Source organism: Canis lupus, chromosome 9, assembly GCF_003254725.2.
Source record: "Canis lupus dingo isolate Sandy chromosome 9, ASM325472v2, whole genome shotgun sequence".
In the NCBI taxonomy this organism is placed as follows: Eukaryota; Metazoa; Chordata; class Mammalia; order Carnivora; family Canidae; genus Canis; species Canis lupus.
Genome location: NC_064251.1, coordinates 30,107,841 through 30,121,360, shown reverse-complemented (window position 1 = coordinate 30,121,360; position 13,520 = coordinate 30,107,841). Strand labels below are relative to the sequence as shown.

Genomic DNA, 13,520 nt, shown 5'->3' with positions numbered 1-13,520 from the left:
AATGAAATGTCTCCTGGAGACTCTTCAGTACTAAAGGAGAACAGACAGTCACTTCTATTAGCCTCTATAATCTTTAAGAAATAAAACTCTGGGGCAATGAGTTTATTTCTAAGAGAAGTTAAAAAGATTCTGGTGATGATAGGAACTGAATGTCAATCACATAGGGTTCTCTCCGTTGGCATATCACCTCCTGTTTTGATTTCATTACCAGTGTGGGCATAGCACCCTAGCAGATAGAACTTCTCAAGTACAGTAGGACATATATTCATTGGCCTGAGGAGCAGCCCACACTTCTCCAAATAAAAAGGAAGTAGTGTTCTTCAAACAGGATTAGTTTAAATGGTCCAGCTTAAAAATACTTTTACGCAGCTGAGCCTTTAGAGGCTGCTAGGCACTTAAAAGTTGGAAACAAGCTCCATGGACTAGAGACTTGGAAATCTTCCATTTCAAGCAGCAGAATGCATTGCAGGAGACCTTAAACAGGATCTTGGAGGAAGTTGCCTAGAAACTATAAACTCAAAGTCCAGTGAGAGTTTACAAGCCTCTTGGCAAAGTTCGCCTTATTCTTTGTTAAGACATATTGCTCTGAGTTTAAATTTAGGACACCTAAATAAAATAAAAACTAAAAAATGTCTCCTCCCTTGCCTCTTGCCTCTATTCCACCACTGAATGGATGATACTAGTTAAAGAACCAAACCAGAACTTTACTTTCTTTTCTTTTAAGATTGTTATTTATTTATTTACTTATTTATGAGAGACACACAGAGAGAGGCAGAAACACAGGCAGAGGGAGAAGCAGGCTCCATGCAAGGAGCCCAGTGTGGGACTCGACCCCAGAAATCCGGGATCACACCCTGAGCCAAAGTCAGACGCTCAACCCCTGAGCCATCCAGGTGTCCCTTACTATTATCTATGCTCTTGAAATTATTTCCATCTATTTAATCTGTATGTATGATTGAAATTCTGTAATTCTGTGTCAAGACATGTTACTGCACATCTCTTCCCATCTGCATTGGGACACACATTTTGTCTTAAGATGAAATTAATCATAAGTGATAGGATAAAAATATATATGAATGAAAACAACTAATTTCCTAAAATGTGCAGAGAAGAATTAACATAGAAAGGCCTGCTTGTAAGGTTCACTCTTGGCTTGTGTCTAGGAACTTGGATGTGGAAGACTTCCCACTATTCTCAGAATCAGAAAAGAGTGGTTTGCTCCACCTAAACTGTACAAGCAATGTGGTTTATGCTAAACACCTGTTTTCCTTCTGTGGATTTTGGATTTTTGGTGCATGCTAACCAGAGGGTGACGATGTGAACTTCTCCATTAAAAACTTGAGGCACTTTAGGCACTGAATGAGCTTTCCTAGGAGACAACACTTCAGATGTGTCATCACTATCAGATGCTGTAGGAATGAAGCATGCTGTATGTGTGACTCCATGGGGAGAACATGCTTGTAAGCTTGGGCCTAGTTTCTCTCAATTTTGTCCCATGTACTTCATTCTTTGTTGCATTTACTCTTTATTCTTTTGTTGTAATAAATCTTGTGCTGATTGTTGTGTTTATCTAGCAAATCACTGAATCTGGAGTTGTCTTGGGCCTCCCAACACAGTATTATATAAGCTCAGTGACTTAAAAGAATATATAAAGTATAAAAGGGGCCTTGTCTTAAGTAACTCTTACCTTGGATTTCTTCTTGCTGGCTTTGAAGATTAAGGACTGCTTTCCAATTTGATACTTTCAATGTTTAAATCCTATAAATTTACTCCCTAAATTTTAATTTACAGTGTCTGGGAACTGTATATACTAGAGAGTAGAGTAAATCTCTAGTTTATGTCTTTCAATGACTTCAACTTTTGATGGTGAACCACAGATAGGGGTTTTTGGTTACATATTAATGCATATAAATTTGACCCTCCTTAAGATTTTTTTGTTGTTATTTTCAAGCAGTGACACTGTATACTTCTTTTTAAATATATTTACAGCATAATGAGCGTATGGGAACCCTTCTATAAATACACTTAAAGACTAAACGTAAAAATAGGGTGAATATAGAAACTGACATGCATAATTCATGGATGATAAGGTATTATGCAAGTTCCATGCTCTAGAGAATGGTTACATAAAATTTTAATGAATGTTTTGGCAACCCAAAACTCATCTTAGCTCTTGAGTAACACAGGGGAATATCACTTTTCTCAAAGGTGGATCTGGGCAACTAAATCACAAGTTGTCAAGGAGATAAGTTCATTAAGGTTCTTAACAGACCTGCAGGATATTGGACTGAATTTCTCTCTATCTTGTAGTCTTCACTACAAGTATCTGTTTAATACTTGTGTTTTTTAAAAGAGTAAAAATAGCATTTCTCAAAGAGGCCCATTAAATATATATTAATATCAGTGCCAAAATTATTGTTAGTAATAATACATTGCAAAATATCCAATACTGGCTGCATTTGATGTTTAAACCATGTAGACTGAAAGGAATAAATTGTTCTATTTAGGGTGAGTATTCTTTAAATTGTTTCTAGAATTTTGGCATGAGATTTTAGTAAGTATGGGTAGAAGTTGGTGATACTTCATTAGCAGCAAGATTTATTGATGAAAATATTGTGGTTTACCTAACATTCATGATAGAGAAATAAAGCTTTTTAACAGAAGACACAGATTACATATAGGGTTCAAAATGCCCCTCATCAATATTATGTATACACAAAATGTGTATATAGTTTTAAATATTTTTTATTATGGATTTTTTTCATTTTATGCTTATATCTAGAAGCACTTGTCATTTTGGGGACAAGATTCTGAAAAATCATAGGAAACCATGGAGTCATACCCTCAATGAGTTACTCTAGGCAAACCTGTGTTTGTAGCAAAGACTTTTAGTGAAAAACAAGGAGGTAAAAAGCAAACCAGAGTGAAGATAGAAAGTACAGTTACATTTGGGGAGGGGAACATTTTCCCTTTACTTTTATCCACGAACTATATTTGTAAACTAAAAGAGTTTTGATCCTGATATTTTTCTTTGATATAAAATCGATCAAGTGAAGATTGATTGATTCAATTATAGCTCATGGATCTTTCAGAGATGTTATTTGAAAGAGACAGAATGCCTTCACAGGCTAAAAAAGGAAATTCTCTTATGCAGTTACTGAAAATTATATTATTGAAGAAACCACTAGTGATGTTAAGTGAAGAAAGAGAGCAAATTGTTATATGGGATGTGTTTTACCTGTCTGAAGCAGCCAGCGCCTCAGGGAAGGGAAGCCATCTAATTATAAGCAATGGCTACCTCTGGATGTTGAGTCTGTACTCTTTAGAATACAGGAAATTGTAGCAAATGAACAGGTATGATTTTATAATCTGAAATAATATATTCCCTTTTTCCAAAAAAAGTAGGGAACGTGTGTCTAAAGCAAACATGCAGATAGACATACCCCAGGGCAAGCTTACATCCACATCTTGCTCTTTCTGGCTTGGCTTTCTTGTGATTAAAACTAATGAGCTCCCACCCTTGACATCTGATCTCCCCTTCTGCAACTAACTTCAACTTTAGATCCTACCTAACTAGAGGGCTCTTGTTTCTGGTTTTGCTGCTCTTTTTAAAGTCAAGATTTGCTGAATATATTAAAACAACCCTTCAGCATTAAGCTTACTATGACTTTGGACTTGGAGTTATTTTTGGTAAACTACCTGCTCTTCCATGACAGGCTCTGTATATCAACCTCAACCTTCCTCTCTCCCTAGTCATGCCCTTTCAAACATATTTTTTGCATATATTTTTGGTCTATTTTCTTCCTATACTCCAGAATTACTTCACATTTGGGGCCCATTAAAATCTTCTCTCAGTCCTCAACTTAAATTTGATAGGTTACTGCTTCCACAAGTCCTGCACTGATCTTCACTAACTAGTACGTGGTAGGTCCTTGCCAAAGGTTTATTAGAATTAATGAATAAATAAGTGAATGAATTAGTACTTCGGAGAAGCTGCCAGAATTATATATATATATATATATATATATATATATATATATATATATATATATATACCTTCTAAGAACAGTATTTTCTTTGCACTTGACTAAATGCTTCCAGGTCTTTAATTCTTGCTTACTCAGACTGTGTGCTACTTGATGTGGCCCTCAGGACTGGGTTTTCAGGGAGAGCTTGAGCTCATCTCAGATTATGTCCTTAGTGTGACAGTTTACAATGCTCTGAATATTTGTGTCCCTCCCAAATTCATATGTTGAAATCCTGTCCTCTAATGTGATGATTTTAGGAGGTAGGATCTTTGAGAGGTGGTTAAGTCAAGATGGGAGAGCCCTCATGAATGGATTAGTATCCCTATACAAGAGGCCCCAGAGAGCTGTCTTGCCCTTTCTACCATGTGAGGTTAAAGCAAAAAGTCAGCTGTGTTGGAAGACTGGCCCTCAGTGGACACCAAAACTCTCAGCACCATGATCTTGGACTTTCCAGCCTCCAGAAACTTCAGAAATAAATGTTTGTTATTTATAAGCCACACAGTATATGGTATATTTGTTATACAAGCCCACACAGACTAAGACATAGCTGTTACCGCTGCTCAAGGAAAACAAAAATCAGGGAAGTTTATCCTAAAAATTCTGATTTCTACATTACCCTTTTCCAAAACTTCTCTTGAATTCCTCACTCCTATTATGTGAAAAACCATCAATAGCAGTGCAAATCTGAAAGTGGTTCAAGTTTTTAAGGATTATTAAATGTCATACTTATGATTTGAGAGTATAAGACCATGATACCTGATAAGCTATGGCAGATTCGATGGTGAAACATTATAAACATAAAAATAGGGTGACTATAAAAACTGGCATGCATAATTCATGGATGGTAAGGTATTATGCAAGTTCCATGCTCTAGAGAATGGTTACATAAAATTTTTTTTAAATTTAAAGTTTTCATTAAGCTTATGTTTAATAAACATTATCTTTCCAACAATCTAAAAATTGTATCGTATTACATGGTTTCCTAGGGGGCCTAGAAATGCCATTTGAGGGTCAAAATATCAGCTCTCTAATAAACTGTTAATGTTAAATGAGTAGACACAAAAACCAAATCGCTCAAGTACTGTGTTTTATTAAGTATTCATTGAAGAATGCATTACATAGTTAATATGTGTGATTAAAAACCAAGAAGTTTCCTTTTAATTTTCCTGTAGGGAGCCATAAAAAAAAGTGATAATTGTTCTAAATAACAGAAACAGGCTACATTTAACTTTCTTTGCTTTACTCTTCCACTGAAATCAGGCCTTGCCTTTGCAACTTTGGCAATTTCCAGCAACAAAACTTGAAGCTATGTTGTTTAGCAAGTGTCTAAGAGGGATGGAAGTCAGAAAAGAGCAACTCTCTCCCCAAACTGTGGAAGTGAAGCCTTTCTTGTTACAAATTTCGGTTTAGTCTTTGTTGTTTACAGACTGATTGAACAAGCAACCGTACTGTTGCCTTTCTGCAAGAACCTGAGACTATTCTTGGTTAATCTGAGATAACATGAGCCACTTGTGCTCTGAAAAATTCCTGAAATCTTGGCTTGCCAATCTCAGTCATGGTCAAACAGAACCCAAAATTCATTTACAAAAAGAAGTTTCAAGGTTAATGTGCATTGGTGTGGAATATTTTTAACCATCCTATTTTTTTAAGGACACATCCCACAACGAAAGAAGCATAAATAATTCTTAGAATTGCATAAATGCATTATATTTCCATCCAGCTGTGAATATCTCTTGGTAGGATTCTGGAACAAATCAGGTCACAAAACATCAATACACTACACGTGGAAAAATTAAAATTTAAAATATTTATGCTTAACTAAGACAGCTGAAGCATAAGAAAGTCAGGCTAGAGATTTCTGGTAAGAGAGAACTGATATGTTGGATTTGGTGACAGATTACTTATCATTCCAATTACATATACATTATTTTGGCAGCTTATTCTCATGTGTAGCACAGAGCATTTTTTCTCCTTAATAGTAGTTTTGAGGCAATGCTATTTGCACTAACAAGGCATATTAAAATGAAAGCACAGACTACTACAAAGCAAACAAATGTTCTAATGGCCAGGGGATCCTGGCTGGGGCCAAGTTGACAGTTCAATTATCCAAACAGGTTACAAATGATTGCACTGAAGACAAATGCCTGTGGATTTCCTGCTGTGAGTACTACTCAATAAGATTGAAAAATGTCAAAGAGAAGATACCTTCTCTCTAAATAACTATATATTTGTGAATTGTGATAAACATGTGTATGTGTGTGTGTGTGTGTGTGTAAGTAATTAAAAGAACTAAGGCTTGGGGTATTTTTAAAAGGCAGGGTTAGTATAAGAGCTGTTAGCTGGAATGGAATTTCAACAACTAAAAATAATTCCTTTATCTCTTACCCCTATGACACAATGTAGAGTATTGTCATTGTGAATATCCTGAAGTATTACAAGGTTCTGAACAACCTTTGGAATCACCATGTAAAAACTGTCCTTTATCTAATGCTTAATGTGAGTTGTGAGTACAATGATTCCATTTTTTATTCTTTATTTGTAAAGTAGAAAATAGCAAGTGACAAGTAAGGCAATGACTACCCATAGTGTTAGATTAACAAAATACCTCATTTTACCAATTGGATTGTTAGTTCGCTAAAATGAAAGGCACAGCCACAGATAAAATAAGTATGGAAGGCTTCACATTCTTTTTTTTTCTTACAGTGGGATTCTACCTTTAAAAAATCATTATATGGATCAAAACAGAAGAGAACTGTTGTGCTTTTCATGTTTTATAAATATGCGGATGTCCAAATTATATCCATAGAGTTTGTGGAGTTTTAATAAAAGAAGGAAGGCATTGTGGTAGGGTAGAAAGAGCACACATTTCAGAGCCAAGTTAACTTGGGTTCCAAACAAGTAGTGCCATCTCAGACAACTTATTTAACATTGTTAAACTTAATTTTGTCTCTAAAATGGCACCGATATTATTAATATTATCCCATAGGAATAATAAAATGATGTTCATAAATTTCCAGGCACAATTTCAGACCATCGTAAGTCTTTTGTTGATGTTAGCCACTATCATTATATTGAACTGGGCAGAGACAGATGGTCCTGTGCTTGGGAATTGAGTGACATGAGCATCACATCTTCTTTCATTAAATCTTCCAGTCCATTCATCTAACAGCACTTGCTGAATACTGACTGTATCAGATACCAGTTGATATCTGGCTGTAAATAAGTAATAAAAGGTACAATCTGATGAGGGCAATATGCAAGCCAAGAAATAATTTCAGTAGGGGTAGAATTATGGACAAGATGCTAAGAAAGCAGTGAGGGCAGAGGCATAGTATCTAGATTGGCAAGTGAAGAATGAAGAATGGCCTTTTGGTGAAGGTAATGGTTGAATAGAGAGCCTTAAGAGTAAATAAGGACTATCCAGATGCAAGTGTAGGGCCAGTGACTGAGGGGATGTGTTGAAAACATTTGCTAACCTGTTTACATTTAGGGGGATATTCTAAAAATGTGTTTCCTAGGGATATACCTGTGGATATATATCTAGTCTAGGAAAGGAGCATGAGATTATTATAGACTTGTAAAATGCAGAACTGGAAAATATGAGTGATATATGGACAAAATTTTTAAAACTCTATGGATTTTTATGAGTCTAAATCTCTACATGGGATTCTTTATGCATCCTACTTGCCGAATCTAAGACATCCCCATTCAGAAAAGCAAAGTGATACAGCATTCTGTGATAAAACATCATGAGAATTAAAACAACAGATCAACATAATTTTTCTAAGTAGATGGAAGCCACTTAGAGCAATCTTGTATAGACAAAGAAGATTTTTCAACTAGCTAATTTCAATTTCTCTTGCTGTTCCCATCATGCAGTAATGTGGGGATTAGTATTAATGGGAATAATAAGCACTTGCAGACACATCTATTGTATTGCTGTGTTAAGCTCTATAAAAGGATATATATATATATATATATATGCAGTTCTTGCTATAAAACATGAAAGGAAATGCACCAATACTTAGGATGCACTATTTATAATATATCAGGCAAAGAACCAAGCACACTATATTTTAATTTTCAGTCTTATAAATAGGGCTTTTCATCCCTAATTTGAAGATCGAAAACATTAAAACCCAAAGAGGATGAGTTGCTTGTCCAAAGTCATACCATTTGTTAGAGACAAGCTCAGTTTCCAACTCAGCTTTGTAATTCCAAAGCTCATATCCTTTTCTACACTACTAAGACACTTCTAAGGACAACTTAATTAAAAACAAACTAAATAAACCAAAAACTAAAGATGAATTTTAGCTAACTTTAATATAAGATGACTTTCTTTTTTTTATTTGTTTATTTGAGAAAGAGAGGGTGTGCGAGCAGGGGAAGGGGTAGAGAGAGAAGGAGAGAATCCTCAAGCTGACTCCCTGCTGAGCAGGGAGCCCAATGCAGGGCTTTTGATCTCAGGACCCTAAGGTCATGACCTGAGCTGAAATCAAGAATGGGATGCTTAACTGACTGAGCCACCCAGGTGCCTCTATAAGATGACTTTCCAATAAAATAACAAATGACCCTAGCATGGTATTTAGAACTCAAGGACACATATGTCTCTTGGTTTAATACTACAGTGATTCAAAGGTGTATTTTAAAACTTTAGCTAGCTAGTTATATCCTTTCTACATACAAAATTTTTATTTCTGTCTGTCATTCTGTGAAATCTTTCATTATTCCCCTAGCCAAAATAGTATCATCATTAGTTCTATAGTAGTGTGATTAATAAATCTGCAGCCAAATGCAATGAAACAGCAAGAGCCATACCTGTTGCAGTGCTCTGTCACCCATGCATAAAAGCCATTGAGACATCTTTGGAGCTTGCTTATAGTATCTGCGTTTGGTTCACACATTTAAATAATAATTCCCATTAGCATTACTTCTAGTGATAATAAAGTGATGGTTAATTGGTAGTGAAATCATAAGAAAAACATTAAACTGATGACTCTCAGATATCATCTGGTGCTATCATTACATAGATGAGTTTTCTGTAGTATCTCCTCACCATTCGTTAGTCATTTATGGGCTTATGTTATTAACTTATATGCATATTTAAGACCTAGCTCATGATCATTTTAGTTATTTGAATGTAGTAGCATTTTATGAAAAAATTCAGTATCGTTTTGAAGAATGAATTCAAATAAAAGTTCATATTTAATGCATTAATATCACTCCTACTTCCATTCAAAATGCTTAAATAAGATCATTAAATAACTTTTTATAGCCATAAAAAGCCACATTAAAAGTGTAATTTAACTTGAATGCTGTGGAACTTAGTTTGTTTGCATTTCTAAATCACTGAATTTTAGTTCCTAAATTTTACTCCTGCCTTCCTTTCTCATGTCCAATATATCCCTTTGCTCACTATTATTCCATAAGGCTAGAAGAGCTCATAATTTTAAAAAGGCTCCCATTTTCAGTAAGAAAACTATGAATAGTAGTAGTGAAGTGCAAATAAAATAGAAAGTGAGCATAGAAGAAGCCCATAATATGGCTAGGTGGAGAAAGTGTTATTCAAATAGATCATCCTCTGTAACTTTGGAGGAGGAGGATTCCAGAAGGAATTCCCCCCATCAGATGTTGGGGAAAAAAAGAGGCTGGATCAGCTTTCTCTGACATTCTTCTAAATGTCACCCCCTTCATAATTCTCCACTACCTCTAACCCATAGCACCGTATATGCTTCTTAAAATGCTGGCTCTGTAGGCAAAAACTCTTCCCCTTGATTTATCTTATCATAGAGGCTGATGTTTACATGAGGAGTTTTTGTAAAAGTAAAGATTTTTAAAAATACAGCCAATAAAACATAATCCAATTATTTATAGTTCAGATGCTAAACACCCCAGTAAAAAATAAGATCTCATTACAGAATACATTCTCTAGACTTCCTAGGTGCTTTGGTAGCTTACAGTTACCAGGGATCATTGGTGTGAGACTCCTTTCTGTCTTTACTGCAGCATGATGTCATGGAAAGTGCATTGTATTTTCAGAATTCAGTTCTGATTCTGTTACGTGTTAGTAATGTAACTCTGGCAAAGCCACTTAACCTCCTGAATACAATTTTATCCTTGAAAATAACAAAAGAAAATATTTTCTCTATAGCATTATCATTACTTTCAAATGAGATACACTATAAAAATAAAGCTTAATAAATATTTGCTTAAAGAGCAACAAACAATGGCAAACACTGAAAAGACTTTCACTGAATTTCCTCTCTGTAGTTTTTTGTTTTGTTTTGTTTTGTTTTGCTTCCGTATGTTAAATACCATACTAGAAAAATTACCTTTCAGGATAAAAATTGGCTCCTCAGGACCCTCTAGAATTTTCCACTCAGCCTCTAATCTTTAGACCTCATGTACTGCATAGTTGAATTCCTTTTCCAGACCCATGCTGAATGACATTTTAAGCTATAATTAAAAGTAAACCACTTACTGCCTTAGAAATTACTTTAATTCTTCTCTGGAGCATTTTCTGATGGTACAGGTGAGGAATTTTCCTCTCAGTCATCTATCTATGTACAGGATACTATCCTCTAGAACCCAGAATATTATAAAAGTCTATTCGATTATTTGCTCATTACCCATAATTTAAACAATTTTACTGTATTGGGAGATATTTTCAATCCAGTGATGGTTTGAGTTGCAGAAGCTCAGTGCTTTCTTAACCTAAATAAATGTTTCCAGAATTCTCTTATAGCCTTGAAAAAAAAAACAGTATGAACTTTGATTAGTTACCTACAAAATACTGTCTTAATTTTCCTAGGCTTTGCCTAATCTTATGTACTTCATTGGTAGCCTACTTGTATTTATCCACCTATTATGCTGTTAAAACAGAACCTTCCTTCCCCTAGAAATCCTTTAGTTCCAACTGAACAAAGAGATACAAAATTTTAAAAACAAAATGTCTAACTGTACCATATCATTGATGCTAACTACTAGTGTTACAGAAGAACCTGAAACTCTCCACGTCTCACTTTGTCCCCAAATCTCTGTGCTTGTGCATATGCTTGTCAGCTTACAAACCCTACACTAATATGCCAAGACATAGGGTGAATTGATAATAATTTGATAACACTTGTGATTAAGGACACAGAAAAATTGGTATCCCTTCCTGCGGTGTATAGTGACTTTGTTTTTAATCCCTGGTGGGATTACTGCAAGAACCATATGAAAGGGAAGTCATATGAGAAACAAAGCGTAAGTGTTTCGGCAAACCTGAGCAGTCCTCAGGAACACCTTATGCAGAGCTTTAGTAAAAATTGGTTTACAACATTAATCTTGGAGGGACACCTGGGTGGCTCAGTTAGTTAAGTCTCTGACTTCAGCTCAGGTCATGTTCTCAGGATCCTGGGATCGAGCCCCACATCCTGATCCCTGATCAGCAGGGAGTCCACTTCTCCCTCACCCTCTGCTTACCCCCACTCAAATAAATAAATAAATAAATAAATAAATAAATAAATAAATACAATATTTAAGAAAAAAGAACATTAATCTTCTAATTAAGAAAAGCATACTTTCCTATTATCATATGTTTCATAAGATTTATTTATTTATTTGTTGATGGCACAATGATAGTCCAATAGATGAAAGTCAGAACTCTTTTCTACTTATGGTTCTGAACAGGGAAAGGCTTCTAGGACAACCATACAGGGGGATGCAGTGGGAAACAAGCAAACAGCAAGCTGGAGCTATAGGAGGCAGTTTCTGTATGGCAACCCAGGTGGGGTTGGCTAGGTTTCATGAACTCCTCATGGATTATCTAATTTGAATAATTTTACAGGCTCCAGGCCATAGAAGGTGGTTCCTAGTTGTCTTGTACCTGGCCCTACAGTGATTAGGGTGGATTCCCATGCAGCCTTGGAACACAAGAACCCCCATAAGGGACATAGTTGAAGAATGGACATAATCAGATGTCCAAGAAGGGGAACTAACCAGGCTTTGGACTTACCTTAAAACTAGGTCAAGACCAGCATTCCCCCAAAAAATAACCTCAAAACCACAAAATACTTGTATTATCCTCCAACACCTCATCCCACATGAAATCTTAGTCCTCTGACTAGCAACATGGAGAAAGTAAACCAAGGTAGGAAAGGGCTAAGTCAACAAGGTTTTTGGAGTAGACTCTGGTCAACTCAGTACATCCAAAGATGAGATGAGAAACCAAGAAATGATTGCTTCTCGGCCTTTTGGCTAAGATCAAGTGTAGAAACCAAGAGATGGGCTAGGAGAGCAGAGTACTTTTAAACCCAAAGCAATGTTGCCTTCTTGCCAAGAAAGTCCAGTCGATATCTTAGACCTCAACTAATTTGTTGGCAGCTGGAACTATTTTCTTAGAGAGAGAACTATTTCTGTTAGAGAGAGAAGAAAATAAGAGGGAGCTGGGGAAAAGTAAGCACAAACTTCTTTCAGGATCTGAAAATAACAACAAAAACCCAGACTCCAAAGACATGGCATGAAGATACCTGAACCAAGAGCTCCAAAAAGAATGCTTTGTGACAAGGTTGTCTCCTAACAATCAGCAACTTATATGGGATTAGCGCTGACATGGATACAAGTCCCAGGGATTGTTTGAAGTCTGTGGATGTCTGGATTCTTTAATTTAGCTTAAGAGGCTTTTCATAGCATAGCTCTCAATAGAATGCATTTTCCTTTGTCCAGGCACCTCTTGTACATCATCCACTTTAAAGCTGTATAGCTTGCATTTTGTTTGTCATCAGTTACATACAGAAGTTATAGAATACTTTGGTGTAGAGATGCCATTTTAGGCTTAAGCACAGAGAATGGGTTTAACAAGAGAGCACATCGTGTGATGGCATGTGGTAAGATGATGTCAGCAAATTGAGCTGAGATCACAGCATAAGCATACTTACATACCTGAAGAGTTTGGATTTTCTCCCCTAAGGCAATGGGAAGTCATTTAAAAGTTGTAACTATGGAAGAGATATGGGCATCTTTGAATTTTAGTAAGACAGCTTTGACTATTGTATGGAACACTGTTGGAAAGTGATAAAGTGGAATTTTATTTTATTTTTTTTTAAGATTTTATTTATTCATGAGATGCACAGAGAAAGAGAGAGAGAGAGAGAGAGGCAAAGACACAGGCAGAGGGAGAAGTAGGTTCTATGCAGGGAGCCCAATGCGGGACTCGATCCTGGGTCTCCAGGATCAGGCCCAGGTTGAAGGTGGCACTAAACCACTGGGCCACCGGGGCTGCCCAAAGTGGAATTTTAAAGAACAATTACAAAACCTTTAAGATGAGAGATGTACATCATCCATACTAAGTTCTCAGAAGATTGAATGGGAAGAAATGGGTCCAATAGGCATTAAGAAGATGGAACAGCAGGACTGGGTGATCCATTGGCTATGGGGGATAGAAGGTAATAGTGATCTGGAATGACTACTAGGTTGTAGTCTTGAGCAAATATCCAGAAGAAAAGAAAATCC

General features: G+C 36.0%; 1 long non-coding RNA gene across 3 annotated transcripts in view; it reads right to left on the bottom strand.

The window, feature by feature from the left end:
- LOC112655343 (uncharacterized) overlaps positions 1–13,520 on the bottom strand; it is a 211,118-nt gene that overhangs the window by 157,540 nt on the left and 40,058 nt on the right. The window contains exon 1 of one of the 3 annotated variants that reach the window (XR_007412932.1): positions 10,510–10,608. The exons of the other annotated variants lie outside the window; for them this stretch is intronic. This is a non-coding gene — a long non-coding RNA (uncharacterized LOC112655343). Of the gene's footprint in view, positions 1–10,509; positions 10,609–13,520 lie in introns of those variants that run through there. 3 annotated transcript variants of the gene reach the window in all.